Raw genomic sequence first — 14,749 nt, forward strand, 5'->3', positions numbered from 1 at the left:
AGAATTTGATGTGGCACAGAGAGTCGGATAACTTTTTTCAAAAAGTGAACAGGTCTAAGGTCAAATATCAGTAGTACCGATTTGGTTCCTCAGAAATTTAATCGATTATGTTTGCCAAGGGGCGCGCCTTCGCTGAGATGTAAATTTCTATGAAGGGTGTAAATAGCGGGACCTTTTCATCATAGTCGATTTTTATCAATTTCTGAGGAATCAAAACAAAAACTGTACAGAAATCGATGCTTCATTACCTATCAATGGAAATGGAGTAATGCGTGCATGTCGTGTATACACTAAGGATAGGGTAAATTGGTATAATGCGCTCCAACCGGGCAATACGCCCCAATTCATTTTAAAGGGATTGAGGCTTCTTTAGTACGTAAATATGATTACATATCTTAAACATCCGCGAAAAAATGATGTTGCGCATATAAGATCTTTGGGAAGTATAAATAACCAATAGAAAAACCAAATATATCGAAAATCAGCTTTTTGGCGTAACATTTTGGGTCCGATAGGGAAGCCTCGTTGTAAATGAAGCCCATCCTTTACTATTGTACGTATTACAAAAACTTTTACCGGAAGACGACTGCTAATAGACCCCTTTAAGCTTAGCAAGTGGTGGAATTCTTGGAAACATTTTTACAACGCTACGGAACTTTTTCTACGGGAGGGGCATATTGCCCGGTTTGTTTTGAAACGTCAATATTTGGACCATTTACAGAAAACGTCTTCTACTCTTTTTAGAAGCCACCTGTCAAGAAAAAGTTGCATGCAGAGCACGACCAACTAAGTAAATAACACTTTGTCACCAAAAACTATACACAGCAAAAAATAATGTAATCCGCATCGATGTAATTCATGTCGATGTATAACAATTCCGATGCAACCGCGAAATTCATATGCAATATAGCATCTTTTCGATGTTATATTACATCGCCTTGATATTACACAGAATCAACATTACCATTTTTCATCACATTGAAATTGTGTAATATTCACATTACAACTAATCCAATATTACTTCGAAACAGCTGCAACCAAGTCGTTCCAATCTACTTGAGTGATATTACACAATTTCGATGTCATTTTGCATTCAACACTGATGCAATGATACATCTCGCAACACTGCCCATAGTTTGTTTTGGTCGGTGGATAAAGATGGCCGGCGTGGCAGAAGTTCGCGATCGCGATTTATTCTTACGCGATTTTTCGTTGCTAAAACTCCGGGAAAACTCTTAAAGTATAGTGAAAAGAAATGCTTTTACATCCGACGAGTTCAATAGCTGTGCAATTGATGTGGCAAAACAATAATGTTTCGAATTCAAGTGGAACAAACCCCCCAAGAAAATTTGCAATTTCTGGCCGTAACAGGAGAGTCCTACCGAGGTGATAAGTATGCGATGGTACGAGAGCCGTTATCGTGATGATGATCCTTGCAATCCGGAAAGAGGATCGCTGAGGCAATCACCATTAACAGTTCGTTCCCGGTGGTCCCATTGACCCCTATTGATGTTGCGAAGAGGATCCAGGTTTTTTTCCGCCAGATTTGCCCAGCCTCCGCTTGGAATGGAGTGTCGTTTCTTCGGTGCCGTGAGCATACTTCGAATGGTACAGGAGATAGCCAATTCATCCTGCTGCCGGGTGGAAAAATCCTCAACTCCTGCATTCACCAACTTACACGACATGTAACCGATGTACCAGATCAGCCGCAAGGTACATTGCAACGGTGTGGAGCTTCAAAAGCGGGAACGCTCTACTGGCGACTACGGTGAAACGGGTAACTATGTATAAATGTAGATAAATTGCTCTTAATGCCTAAGATTATAACTCTTCGTGTTGGACAGCGTGTGGGGACTTATCACACTTGTTTTTGATCGAGGAGTATTCCGCGAAAGATTACCTCAACGGCATTAACGGCAATATTTGAAAAATTCTTTTTAGTTCAAGTACCTAAAGGATTGATTGATTGATTGATAGATTGGGCCCAATAAGTCGTAGCGATACACGTGCACCCTGGGCTTGGGAGTATACATTCCAGGGAGCGATGAGTTTTTATAATTGATCGCTGTTGTTAGTAGTTTTGATTAGATGTTGGGTGAATTTCAAAGCAATGGCAACCTTTTTATTATAAAATTCGGATTTTATCTTCTGACCTAAAGATCCTGTTTAAACTACTGCATAGTACGGCTATCACTTGTCAAAATTACTTTCACTTCGGGAAAATATAATTTCAAGCTGACGAAAAGATTACAAACTGAGGGTGGGTTAGGAGCACAGTCAGACCCTTGAATGTGCAATGTGGGGTAGTAATTGGGACGCCATTGCCATTGACGGTTTGTTCTTCTACGAGGTTTTCGAAACCCAACAGGGCGCGTGCACCGGATTGCGGATAGGAGCAAAGGGAGATCAATAGCATCTGTTAGTACTGTTCAATTGTTACAAAATTACATTACACCAAAACTTATTACAAAACTACATAATTAACTCATTACTAATCACTGTTTCTATATTCTCTCTTTCTCACCTTCTTATATGTTGCATGATTATGGTCTTTACTAATATAATGCATGAGCATGCACAATAAGAATAATTTCAGGATTGTAAGCAGTAAATGGATACCTGGATAGAATAGCTTCGAAAAGGGTGCTCAAAATAGAATAATTCTGGTCGGGGAAGTATTATCATCAAGAGTAAGTAAAACTTTTTCAATAATAACTCCTTCATTACACAAACAAATGAACTAATAATATCAAATATTTTTATTTAAATCAGCATCGTCAATCAGTGAACTGAAATGTCATTGTATATCTGTATATGATAAAAACAGTTAAAGTTTGTAAATTTGTCACTATCGAGTGAATTGCGTTCTTTATAGTAATGTTCAATCATTATCAAAAGCTCCAAAGGCATCGCATCGTGCCATCAGCAGCCCTCTCGTATTGTTATTATTTTGTTGTTTATAAAATTTCTAGAAGACCAGCTTTTTCTTTCTTACTTGTACAATGGTCGGTCTATTTGGAATTTTGATAAGTCAAATCAAACTTCAAAACTCAAATCAAATTGCTTTCATCACATTTACATTTTGCAGCATTAATCGCATTAGATTGGCAAGTCTTCTACAATTCCCTATACCCTACCTCAACCCTTCATATCCTTTCCGATGGTGTTCAAGCGGTCCGTATAGACTATTACGGCCATTAGGGAATGAATGATTTTTTTTTATTAAAGAGACTTTCAGCCCTTGGCTGGTTCGTCTCTCGGCCATTAGGGGTAGTCGGGGTGGTTTGGCCAATGGGGTGCAATGAGCACCCCTTGAAAACTGCATAAATTCTTGAAATTTCATCTGAAATAACATGCAACCCCAAAGCTGATGAGGAAATAAAGCATTAGGCATGTTATAAGTTAGTGTTCAAAACTCAAAGAAAAAATAATAAATGATGTTAGAAAAACTGCCCATATTGCCCCGAATGGCTCTTTGAAATTTCATCATTTCAGAATGATGATGTTCGACTGTTAGAATGTTCTTAAAAATATATTTTCTTGCACGGAGTGTTTATAAATACTAAAACTTTCAAGTGTAGTAATAAAATAATTGAATTTTTAGATTATATGAGATTATTTTGCAATCAAAAATTGGGTGCTCATATCACCCCATCAGTAAAAAATCGACTCGAAAAATGACAAATTTTGAAAAATCAATCATTTATCCGTGAACTTCATTAGACAAAGGAAGCATGTGGATCTAGTGTATTAATCTAAAAATTGTAGAAAATCATGCAAATATTCTAAAAACTCATAATATTTCCAGCACTTTTATCGACTTAAGGTGAAGATGAATCGAAGCCAAACCTCAAATTTTCAAGAGCACGAATCTGGAGAACCAAACATCCGTTTAAACTGAAAACTTAATCGATTGGTCACTAGCTGGGTGTGACCAATCGATTAAGCTTTCAGCTCAAATGGGTATTCGGTTCTCCAGATTCGTGCTTTTGAAAATTTGAGGTTTGGCTTCGATTCATCTTCACCATAAGGTGGCCAAACTGCCCACTTTCCCCTACTTATCCCTGCCATCTGCTAGATAAAACAGATTCAATTTCAGAAACTGTTGCCAGTAACAAGGACTTTGTACCGTGAATCCTTGAATTATCAGAACATATTAACCTAGCTCGACAAACAAGATGAGACTAGGGTTCAAATTGGTAGATCTTACCCCGTAACGCATCACGAAAAGTTGATCTATCCGCGTTACGGGTACTGATAGAAATTTCATTGCTATTACATTACGAGACTCATCAATAATCTCAATGTGACTGTTATGCGGTTACAATTTACATTGTGACAATACAACTTGGTATATTTTTCGAATTTTCTAGAACAATCTCACAGATTTCTGTAAGTTGATCGAAAGTCTTTATTATTTGATGCCTCTCCACGATATTAACTCCAAATTGACGAAAATGTCGAATGTGACAAATATGCAGTTACTGGCAGTGTAGAGTTACTATGAAAAACATATATTCTTAGTAATTACTGAAGGAATTGTTTCTAAGAATGTTTGACGATTTTTTATTAAGTTTTAAAAATTTTTGAATTTTAGGAAAAAATAAACTGATTGTTGAGTTTTTATCATTTCTTGGTCCAAAATATCTAGAAGAACAAATATTTACATCTCTTCGGAATATTCAAACATAGTTAGTAGAACAAATACTTTAGAAATATAAAAAAAAATGTTTGAAATTTTTGACAACATTGATTATTGATGTTGTTATTGAGTGATTATTGAAATATTTGAATCGGCCATGAACATTTTAAAGTTGTTAGAAATTAGTGGCTAAAGTGGATGAATTCCAAAAATGTGAGATGTTAAAAGAAATAAAAATAAGGTATGAATTATTTGAGAACGCTGAGGCATGTTTTGAAACTTCTCAAAATTCTGCTAAAACTGAGTAATTCTGGAAATGTTTGACGGTTTGTTATTACTGATATTATTCTTGAAATGTTATAGAAAAAAGGTCTACTTTTTTCTGACGCTACGTACCGACAAAGACAGAACTTGCTTCTCAGATTAGTGTTCCTATGATCACTTCTACAGACAGTTAATAACTCAAAGCTTCCTTTGTAAGATTACCATTTGGTGAGTCGAGAAAATTTCGTTTACGTAAACATCCTCGATTGGTGGGATTCAAACCCATAACCCTCAGCTTGGCGTTCTCCACCATTTGTCCCAGGAATTCGTTTTCATATTCTATTTCTGTTTGTTTCCATTTTCTTAAGAATTGCTTAGAAAAAAATTGCTCCTAGAATTATTTAACATTCCAACGCTTAATTTAGAAACTTTCACAGTGATTACTTCTAAACACTTTTCTAGGGATCATCCTCTAGTTATTTTTCCAGATATTCTTACTGCTTCTTAGTTGATGCTCTACACTCAGATCGGTTATATAAAAAAATGAGTTGATGACTGTCAAAAACGACCTCTGTGCGTCGTGAAGTTCGAAAAAAAATAAGCAGAATTTCAGAATGTGTGAAAATAACACAAAAGAGTTCGATTTTGTGTAAAGTTTTTTTAAGAGACTAGGTAATTTTCCAAAGATTTATGCAGGTATTCTATCAAAAATCGGATTTTTTTAGAAATTCTTTTGGATATTTCATTGCAGTTGAATCAGCCTGAGCTTAGAATTCTCCTAATAATAAAAATTATAATAATATACATAACAACCCTAATTGCGTATAATAATACCGCCATTTCGTAATCATTTCGTTAAAAATTCATTTACAGTTTCTTCCACGAGTTGCTTCAAAAATTCTCGAGGGATTATTCTACGAAACCTATTAGGAACTCTTCCAGAAGTTCTTCAACATTATACAGGATTATACAACATTATACCAAGAATTCCGCATGAAGTTCCTTCAGATATTTCTCTAGGAATTTCTTCAGCATTTCTGCTAATCTGCTAATATCAACGCACCCCCTAGCCATGGCCAATCTGCGTTGTTTACACAAACATCCCTATAAACCCCACGCTGGGAAATACGTTTACCGAAAAAGGCGTTATGAGGTTCTGCACTGCATTCTTGTATTGGATTTACTTTAATGGCACACCGATGACAGAGTGGGTAGGCTCGCACCATCATCCCGCCCTTCTACCTATTTTTGAGATAGGCAGTTCGGTCAGGGTGTAAGTAGTTATTATTATCCATGTAATCAAAATGTAATCAAAAAATCAAAATGTTCTCCACAATGGCTTGGAGGTTTCCTTCTTCATTTCGGTTGTTCTGGAAAGATAAGAAAACAAGGAAAGGAAGGGGCCACACCACTCCACAGAATGGCGGCCCATCTGATATTAGTTTTGTGTTAAATAATTATTGTTGAAAGGTAGAAATGCGAGTAGGCGGTAAGCCGCCAATCGAACCGTCAAAATCCCCATTAGCTTTCGCCATCGCTGTGGTAGATGTTGTATTTGAAAGCGGTGTTAGCGACGGGGTCTACCGCTCTGAATTCACGTTCTCCAGATCTTAGCCAACGCACTTCCTGAATAGCAGCCACGCACACGCCAACTTTTCGCAATTCACGAGCCAAAAGGCTCACTCGTCCAGGTACATTTAAGGTCCTGACGTTCCAGGTACCGAGTTTCCAATCATAGTCCTTATTTCGTTGCCAGGTCGGTTGCCAAAAATAACGTTCGTTTCTTCTTCTTTCTCCATTTTCGTGGTGGATAATGACTTCGGTATGCTACCTTACCGGGGTCGCGCTACCTACATCACGTTGATGGGACTGCCATCTTAGGTGTAGCTGACGTGATACAGCGTTTCGTACTCAGCCGCTGGATACCAGAACAGACGCTGTTTGAGCCGCACCTCCTGGTGTACAGACGCTCAAAACGCACCTCCTCACTCTAGCTGATTCAGAAGGACAACAGTGCCCAGGCTGCACTACCAGCTAAGTACGCAACCCTTAGCTGGCGGTCTTTGTCATCATTTGACCCGTGGAAGCGCGAGGTAGGAACTTGTGAGGACCAGAGCTGTGTTGGACGCTCCTTCCTGATTGTCGACTCACCATTTTGCGGCCCAAGAATTCCGCATGAAGTTCCTTCAGATATTTCTCTAGGAATTTCTTCAGCATTTCATGAAGAAATTACTCCCGGGTACTTTCAAATGTGTATTGATTAGTAAAGCTCCCATGGATTCTTCAAAAGACTTTATGCCAGCAAACAATACAGAAATTGTTAATAATTCTTCAGGTATTCCGTCCGATATTTTTCAAGGAGTTCCTTCAGACAATCCAGTTGGATACATTAAATCCAGATATTTGATTGATTATTTTCAATAATTATCTTAGAAAGCTCTCGAAAATCCTCCAAAACTTCCTCAAGAATCCAGGATTTCTTTATGAGGTTCTTGCAGGAGTTCATTAGGAATTCTTCAGAAGTTTCAACAGATATTAAATTAGGATTTCCTTCAGAAATATCTGAGACATTTTTGGAACAATTCCTGGATAAATTATGTGAAACATAATCTGAAGGTATTTTTAGAGAAATTCTTGGTTAAAATCTTAAAGAAAACCATAACGAAAATTGTAAAGGAAATTCTAAGAAATCGTATTTGTAGAAGAATTATTTCAAAAAATCTTGGAAGAAATCTTAGGAAAATCAACGGATGAGTTCCTGAAGGGCTTGTGATTTTCTTGAGAATTTTTTGAAATAGTTCATGGAAGGCTTCCTGAAGAAATTCCTGTTGTAGGATTTCTGGAATTATTCCTAAGCACCAGGTTTGATTCTTAAAGGATTTCTTCTTGACATAACATCCCTACGGTACAGAGTTTGCTTCTCAGCTTAGCGCTCTAAGAGTACTTCCAAAGTTTATTATTAAGAGCTTTATTTTCCAAAGTTTCATAACAGGTACGAAGATACCCTAGAAAGTCAAAAAATTACCGTTAAGAATAGATTCTGGACCAACCGGGAATCAAACCCAGTTACCTTCAGCATGGCTATAGCACATCATCACTGCTCTAAAGAAGGATCTTAATTCCCAAAGGTATCTTGAACGAAAATTTTGAAGGATTTGCTTGGGAGCTCTGTAAATAAAAACATTGAATGATCTCCTGAAGAAATTTTCGAGGTAATATCTGAACGAATCTTAGGTCAAATACCCGATGGTGAAATAAGAGAAGATCGTGCAAAAACATATTGTAATACTTATCGTTATGTCAAGAGGAATTTAAAAAAGCTCTAGGAAATATCTTTACAGAAACGTCTAGTTGGATTATCTGAGAAATGTTTATAAAAAAATATCTTTGTTTGGTTTCTCCTTCTTTTATGTGGGTCCAGTGTGGTCGTTTTTTGAAAGCATGAATTATATTTATTTTCTGAATTATATTCTGGGATTTCTGAAAATATTTGATAATGAGTAGTTTTAGTTCGTATTCTCCAAAACAGTTAAGCAATTTCATAAGGTATTAACAATTAGACTTCAAAAAAATTTTCATACAAAATATGTAATGGACTTGCTCCTGGAAGAAATAAAAAAAACCTGCAGGGTATTGTATGAAAAACCTATTCAAACAATTTCTCGTATCTTGAATTAAAAAAAAACTATGAATGGATTCCTGGAGGTATTCAAAAAAATCCTTAATTGAATTGTGAAAAAAAAAATCCAAAAGGAATTACTAGGGAAAATTTCAAGAGGAACTCCTGAAAGAATTGCTGGGAATTTGAGAAGAATTAATAAACGAAAACCTTTTGGCGAACTCGCCAAGGGCGAAAAGCCACTCAAATAAAGATAAAGAAAGAAATTAAATATAATATCTTGATCAAGTTCGAAAGCAATTTTACATCGAGCTCCAGAAAAAATCTGAAGCCTGTGAAAAAATAAAAAAAAATAAAAATTAAAATAAAATCTTTGTAAAAATCCTGGGGAATCCCTGAAAAAATCCTCAAATTCTGAGTAAATTCAAAAAAATCTTTTTAAGCAATTCATAAGGAACTCTTAGAAGAAATCCTAAAGGTATTCTTGAAAAATTCCAAAAACAAATCTTGAAGATGCTTTCGGAATAATTAAAGAAAGCATGTCTCATTAGTTCCTTGAAGAAAAATCATCAAGATCTCTAGAACAAATTTAACAAGGAGCTTCTCAAGTAATTACAGGAGAAATTGGAGGAAAGTTCTAATTTCGCTGATTCATATTCCTGGGTCAGTAAGTCACCAGTATCTGTGTTTTGTAATATTCGTGGCAGATTATAAGTTGTCCGTCCATAATCCACGCGGTCATATTTTTTATATTTTTCAGACTACACTCTCCTCTCCTCAAAGTAAATTGTGTTATTGGAGAAATCGTAAAACATTATTTCTGGATGTTCAAGAATATAGATTTATAAATAAAATATTCTGAAGGATTCGTATTTCTAATATCTATAAATTGTCATATAGTTTTTGTATCCTTAAAAAACTTTGTAGGATGCTGGACTGATCTTGGTTTTAGTCATGAGTTAGTTTATAAACTATAATCATTTATAAAGTGATAATTAAGATATTGAAAAGCAATGAAATTGTGCTATACTTAGAAAAATTTGTTTTTTCGATCAAGCTACGAAAACCTGTGATTTTTAAATCGCTATACAACCTGAAAAGGAAACAAACACATGGATGGGTTCCAAAAGGAACGCTTGACAGGATTGAAAAAAAACTCCTCTATTCTATTATGGAGAAAACAAAAAAATCCTAAATAGAGTAGGTGTACCAGTTATGGCCATAGTGGTTCCCTATTTCGCTATACGTGATAACTTGAATGTCTCCACATTTTGAAAAGTTTTGTGTGTTTTAGCAGTAAGATATAAGATATATCTTGGTGTTAAAACATTCAAAAAGATTAAAAATGCGAAAGTCATCGAAATTTCACATATGGCCAAATAGGGAAAAACTATGGTCATAACTGGTACACTTTCCCTACTTTATTTATTCTAGGTGGAACAATTTCATTAAAAAATTTTAGATAAATTCTAGAAGAACAACTCTAAAAGTAACTTTAGGTTCGAATTACATAATTAAATCCAGAAAAACATTGGATGAATAACAGAAATGTTTCATAAATTAATATTCATATAAATTCAATTTGATAAAAGTACATTAAAAATATATGAGAAACTCGTGGAACATCTAGAAAAGTTTCTGAAAGAATTGCGGGAAAAAGTCAAAAGCAAGTTTTGTGGAAAATATTGAAGGAATTCTATAATGTCAGGAAAAACCATCATGTAATTTTATAAGAAGCTCATGGAAAAAGCACAATCTCCCGATAAAAGCTATAAGGTATTCCTTTGGGAAATTCACGAGGATCTTTATGATAAATATAAAAAAACAACTCCTTAACACCAGTATCTTTATACTTATCAAATGAATTTAGAACATTTAAAATAGTTAATGAAGACTGCAGATTTAAAAAAACTGTCGTAGAAAACCAAAAATTAATTTCAAAGCTTTTACGAATCATGCGAGAAGACTGAATATTTCTAGATTAACATTTGCGTCTTTTTAAAATATTAAAAGTTGTTATACATTTACGGTGAAAACTAAAGATTTCTAGGAATTTTTGAGAGTCTTTGAGAATATTAAAATTATTTTTAGATTTAGAATTTCAGGAGAAGAAGGAAGAGAAATGTAGTAGAGTTCCCGAAGTGTTTTTCAAGAAAAAAATAACCTGGAACAGATTTCAACCAAATGCCCAAAAGATAAATCCCTTGCGAAATACCTGCAAGTAGACGACGAAATTCAAGAATTTCCAAAACACCAGGAGAATTTTTAAATTTGCCAGAGGGTTTGTTGAATCTTTGCATCTAAGAGTCCCCCAAAGCAAAGAAAAAACTTTGAAAACTCATATTTCCGTAAAACATTCGAATAGAACTTCCGTTTAAACAACTACCTCGAATGTTTATTATATATCGATCTATTGTAGTATATTTAATTTTATATATGTATATGTACAATTCAATAATATATTATTTTGTTTTTTTTTTTTTAGATCGGCACGAAAAAGTTGAACGAGCTCTGCGATTTATTTCACTGTTGGCTGAAGGAAACTAATCTCTACCTGAAGAGCCTGCAGGCTTGAATTTAATCTCTGTCCACTGCGGGTTCTCGGACTATCACCTGAAGCGCTCCAGTCGTTATACTGCATTATTTAAACGTTTTTAATTCAATAAAAATAGAATAAATAATGTAAACTTATTTTTTTGTTTGAAACATATCTCATCTTACTACCATCAAATTCCCTTCAATGGTTGATTAAATTGCTTTAATCGATTCCAAAAATTTTGAACCCGATTTAACATCATAAACATTATTAAAAAGCGAAAAAAGATTAAAAAGCAATTTAATCAACCATTGAGCAGAATTTGGGATCGCTTTATTTCGCACGGGGGATTCGGGATCGCTAAGATTACATAGTTTTCATATTACACCGCATCGATTACATCGTATTTTGTACATCGAATATATTACATCGGGAAAATTACATCGGTCGCTTTCATTACACCAATAGCCCGCGAGTACGTCGGGCTGTGTAATATCACACAACCGAGGGAATGACTTGGTTGCAGCAGTTTCGATGTAATATTCAACAACTTTTTTTGCTGTGTAGAAGTAATGCATTTGCCACTGCGATCGAGCTGTTTTTCCTTAGGGGGGGCGTATTATACCTGTTTACCCTACGGGTAATGCCACAATAGTTCTAAAAACTGGTCGCAGTGGCGCATCCGAACAGAGAAAAAAAAAAATAATGAAAAAAAAAACCGATGATTTCAATTTTCGGCCTAGAATTCCATAAGGCTTAAAATTTTTATTGGCTTCCCTGAGTATGAAATATTTGCCAATGTTTGTCCTTGGTTTCGAACATGTTGTTGATGTTAGTTAGTACGAAAAAGACGAAATAAAAAGTTTTAGTATTACATTACTAAGAATTATAAAAATTGCTTTTCACAATAGTTGTCTTTGTTCTAGTTGTGGCAATAGTGTTTCTTATATTCGTCACGAATATGTACCAATTTTGGACTTTATTATTGATTGGTGTTTAGACAGACAAAACTAAGTGCTTTTAAAAGGTTTCAGAAGTATCAAAATATTCGCATTGTTTGCTTTAATAATAGCTCTTATCTATTTGATGGTACATCAGTGTCAAAATAGCATCGAAAAAATCAGAATTGATAAAGTTCTTAACGTATCTTTAGAACGCCAACAAATCATGTAGCCCGGTCTGTCTGAACACCGACCGATCTATAACGTTATGAAGTGTAGGTTTATACCATTTTAATAAACTGCTGGTATAAATAAATTGTCGGCTTCGTGGCCTTGCGGTTAGCGGCGTTAGTCGTCAAGGCGTAATGTGCCACGGGGTGTGGGTTCGATTCCCGCTCCAGTCGGTGAAAACTTTTCGTCAAATGAAAAATTCATCGTTGGGCCACTGGGTGTTTCGTGTTGTCCGTCGCCTAATGTTAGTAATCATTCAGTCTGTGCAGGCTATGTGCTGAAGACGGTGTAAAATGTCTTTTTAAATACAATTTAAAGGGTTTACGGAACTCAATAATTTCCCAGAAAGATGTGGACATATTGAGAAAATTCGAAATATGACACTCAATAGCAGTAATCAACGCAAAGTGCCATACCGGTTTTTGATTTAAAGCATAAGCATGAACATGAGCATACAGGACTGGACAGAACAAAGTACGTATTGGCCATTTTTCCATACAAAATTATCAAGTTTGGAGGTTTGGATCTCGGCCTCTGGCGCTTCGATTGAATTTTCACTGCTGCTTGAAAAATATTTCAAATTTACTAAGCTGGAAATTCAGAGATTTTCATAAACAAATTTATAAGTTAACGCAAATCTTCAATTTAGAAAAAAGGAGATAAAATAGGAAATAATTCCTAAATGGACAAACTCAAGGCATTTTGTCCTTATGCAAATCTGTTCAGTTTGATAGAATAGTAAAATAGATATTTTGTAAAATAACGTTTTTCTGTAAAATTGATTGTTCACAAAAAATTCCAAAATACATTCACAAAATTTAAGATTTTTAATAAATCAAAAGTTTCTATTTTAAATATGTACTTTTATTTTTGAGTTGAATAAAGTTCATGTTATATATGAACTGCGGTGCAAATTTCAGAGCCATCGGACCACAAGAAGTCGAGATCCAGACCTCCAAAGTTGGCCATTTCGTATGAAAAAACGGCCAATGCGTACTTTATTCTATTCAGTACTGTAGAGAACAGTGTAATTCATAGTTGCTACACAGTGATTGACCAGAACAATAGAAGTTGCACAGAAATTTAATAAATGGGGCTTGGGATTAGCTTACTATTCTCAAAGTGCACAAATCGAGACCTCGATTTTTTAAAGTCAATAACGGCGCTGGCCACGTCCTTACGGTCATCGGGGAAGGGAAGGAATGTTAGTAAGATAACCGTTGTTACTAGAGACTGAGTATACCTCTGCATATCCTGTCATGGAAAGGATATTGAGTTAGTGGGATAATGTTGAGTTTTGGGAATCACCAATGTTTGGTGATGCGATCCATGATATATTCACGCTTGACCGGATTCACGATACAATTTGATCATCGCATTGTACGCCGAACAAGTGTTCATCATTCGCCCTCACAAGAGCAAGCGACGAGATTAATAGATCAAGGGTGCTTTTTCATTCCACTACGCGAACGACGCGCGGCAAATTTGATCCTGCCCTCATCGCCCGCCCTCGCAGGAGCAAGCAACAAGGTCGAAGGAACAAACACTACTTCTTCCCGATCCCGGTTCTGGATTTTGGTGAAAAAGGAGTGAAAGTTCAAAAATTGAGTATCGTTATAATTGTGTAAGTAATTGTTGTATCGTTGAAATAATTTTCGTTACTATGAAGCTCCCTGCTGCTTGCAAACATTTTTGAAATATATTTTCAATGCAAAAGTTAAATGTTTATTGAATTAAATCTACTATTGGCAGTTCTGAAACCTAGCTTGCGAATTTCAAACTTTTGTGAATTTTCAAATCAAGTCCTAAAAACGAAGGTTGTATGCCATGTTCAGAACCGTCAATATAATGGCTTTTTTACCGGGTAATCGGGTCTATGGAATACACTGGCATGTATCAAACTCATCCAAGAACGCTTGAACCATCCTTTTTCGGACCTGATTTGAAAATTCAATGATGTGTCGGAAACCGGGTGTAAGAACCGAGTATCCGCACTATGGGCGGTTTCCATACAGACTGGCGGCCAAAAATATTTTTTTCCATTTCATGTCGTATTTATGAGTTTTATGATACAAATTTGATGTTTTATTTTCAAACACAAGTTTTCGAGACTAACTTTTGAATAGGGCCTATAGCGAAATATTAAACTTTGTTACTTATAATGCATATATGCCATTTATGCGATTAACGTTGTGCAAATCATTATAAATGTTAAAACATACATAGAAATGATGATTTGAATGATTTAGCGTCATTAAGTTATTTTCTGAATTAGTTTTTAGCTGTTTTCAATAGAAAATGGTTAAAAATATTGAAAAAATTCAAAAAGCCTTAAATTAAAAAAGTGCAAATTTGTGCAGCTAAACTCTTCACGATCCTTTAGTTTACATCTCAAAGAACCCTTGGAACTGAATTTAAGCCTGGGACAACTTGGGACAAAAAAGTACTCGATGTGTTAACTATAAGCTTATTCGATTTTTTTAACTGCTTTATAAAAAAACATCATAAAAGCCACT

The 14,749-nt window shown here is 35.3% G+C and overlaps 1 protein-coding gene and 1 long non-coding RNA gene across 10 annotated transcripts in view; one reads left to right on the forward strand and one right to left on the reverse strand.

Annotated features, from left to right (window-relative positions):
* LOC5566374 (beta-1,3-glucosyltransferase) overlaps positions 1 to 14,749 on the reverse strand; it is a 121,019-nt gene that overhangs the window by 54,706 nt on the left and 51,564 nt on the right. The gene's annotated exons all lie outside the window — the stretch shown is intronic.
* Positions 845 to 11,235, forward strand: LOC110676910. Its single transcript, XR_002500822.1, has 2 exons — positions 845 to 1,777; positions 11,011 to 11,235. It is a non-coding gene; the product is annotated as an uncharacterized LOC110676910 (long non-coding RNA).

This window comes from Aedes aegypti, chromosome 2, assembly GCF_002204515.2.
Source record: "Aedes aegypti strain LVP_AGWG chromosome 2, AaegL5.0 Primary Assembly, whole genome shotgun sequence".
Taxonomy (NCBI): domain Eukaryota; kingdom Metazoa; phylum Arthropoda; class Insecta; order Diptera; family Culicidae; genus Aedes; species Aedes aegypti.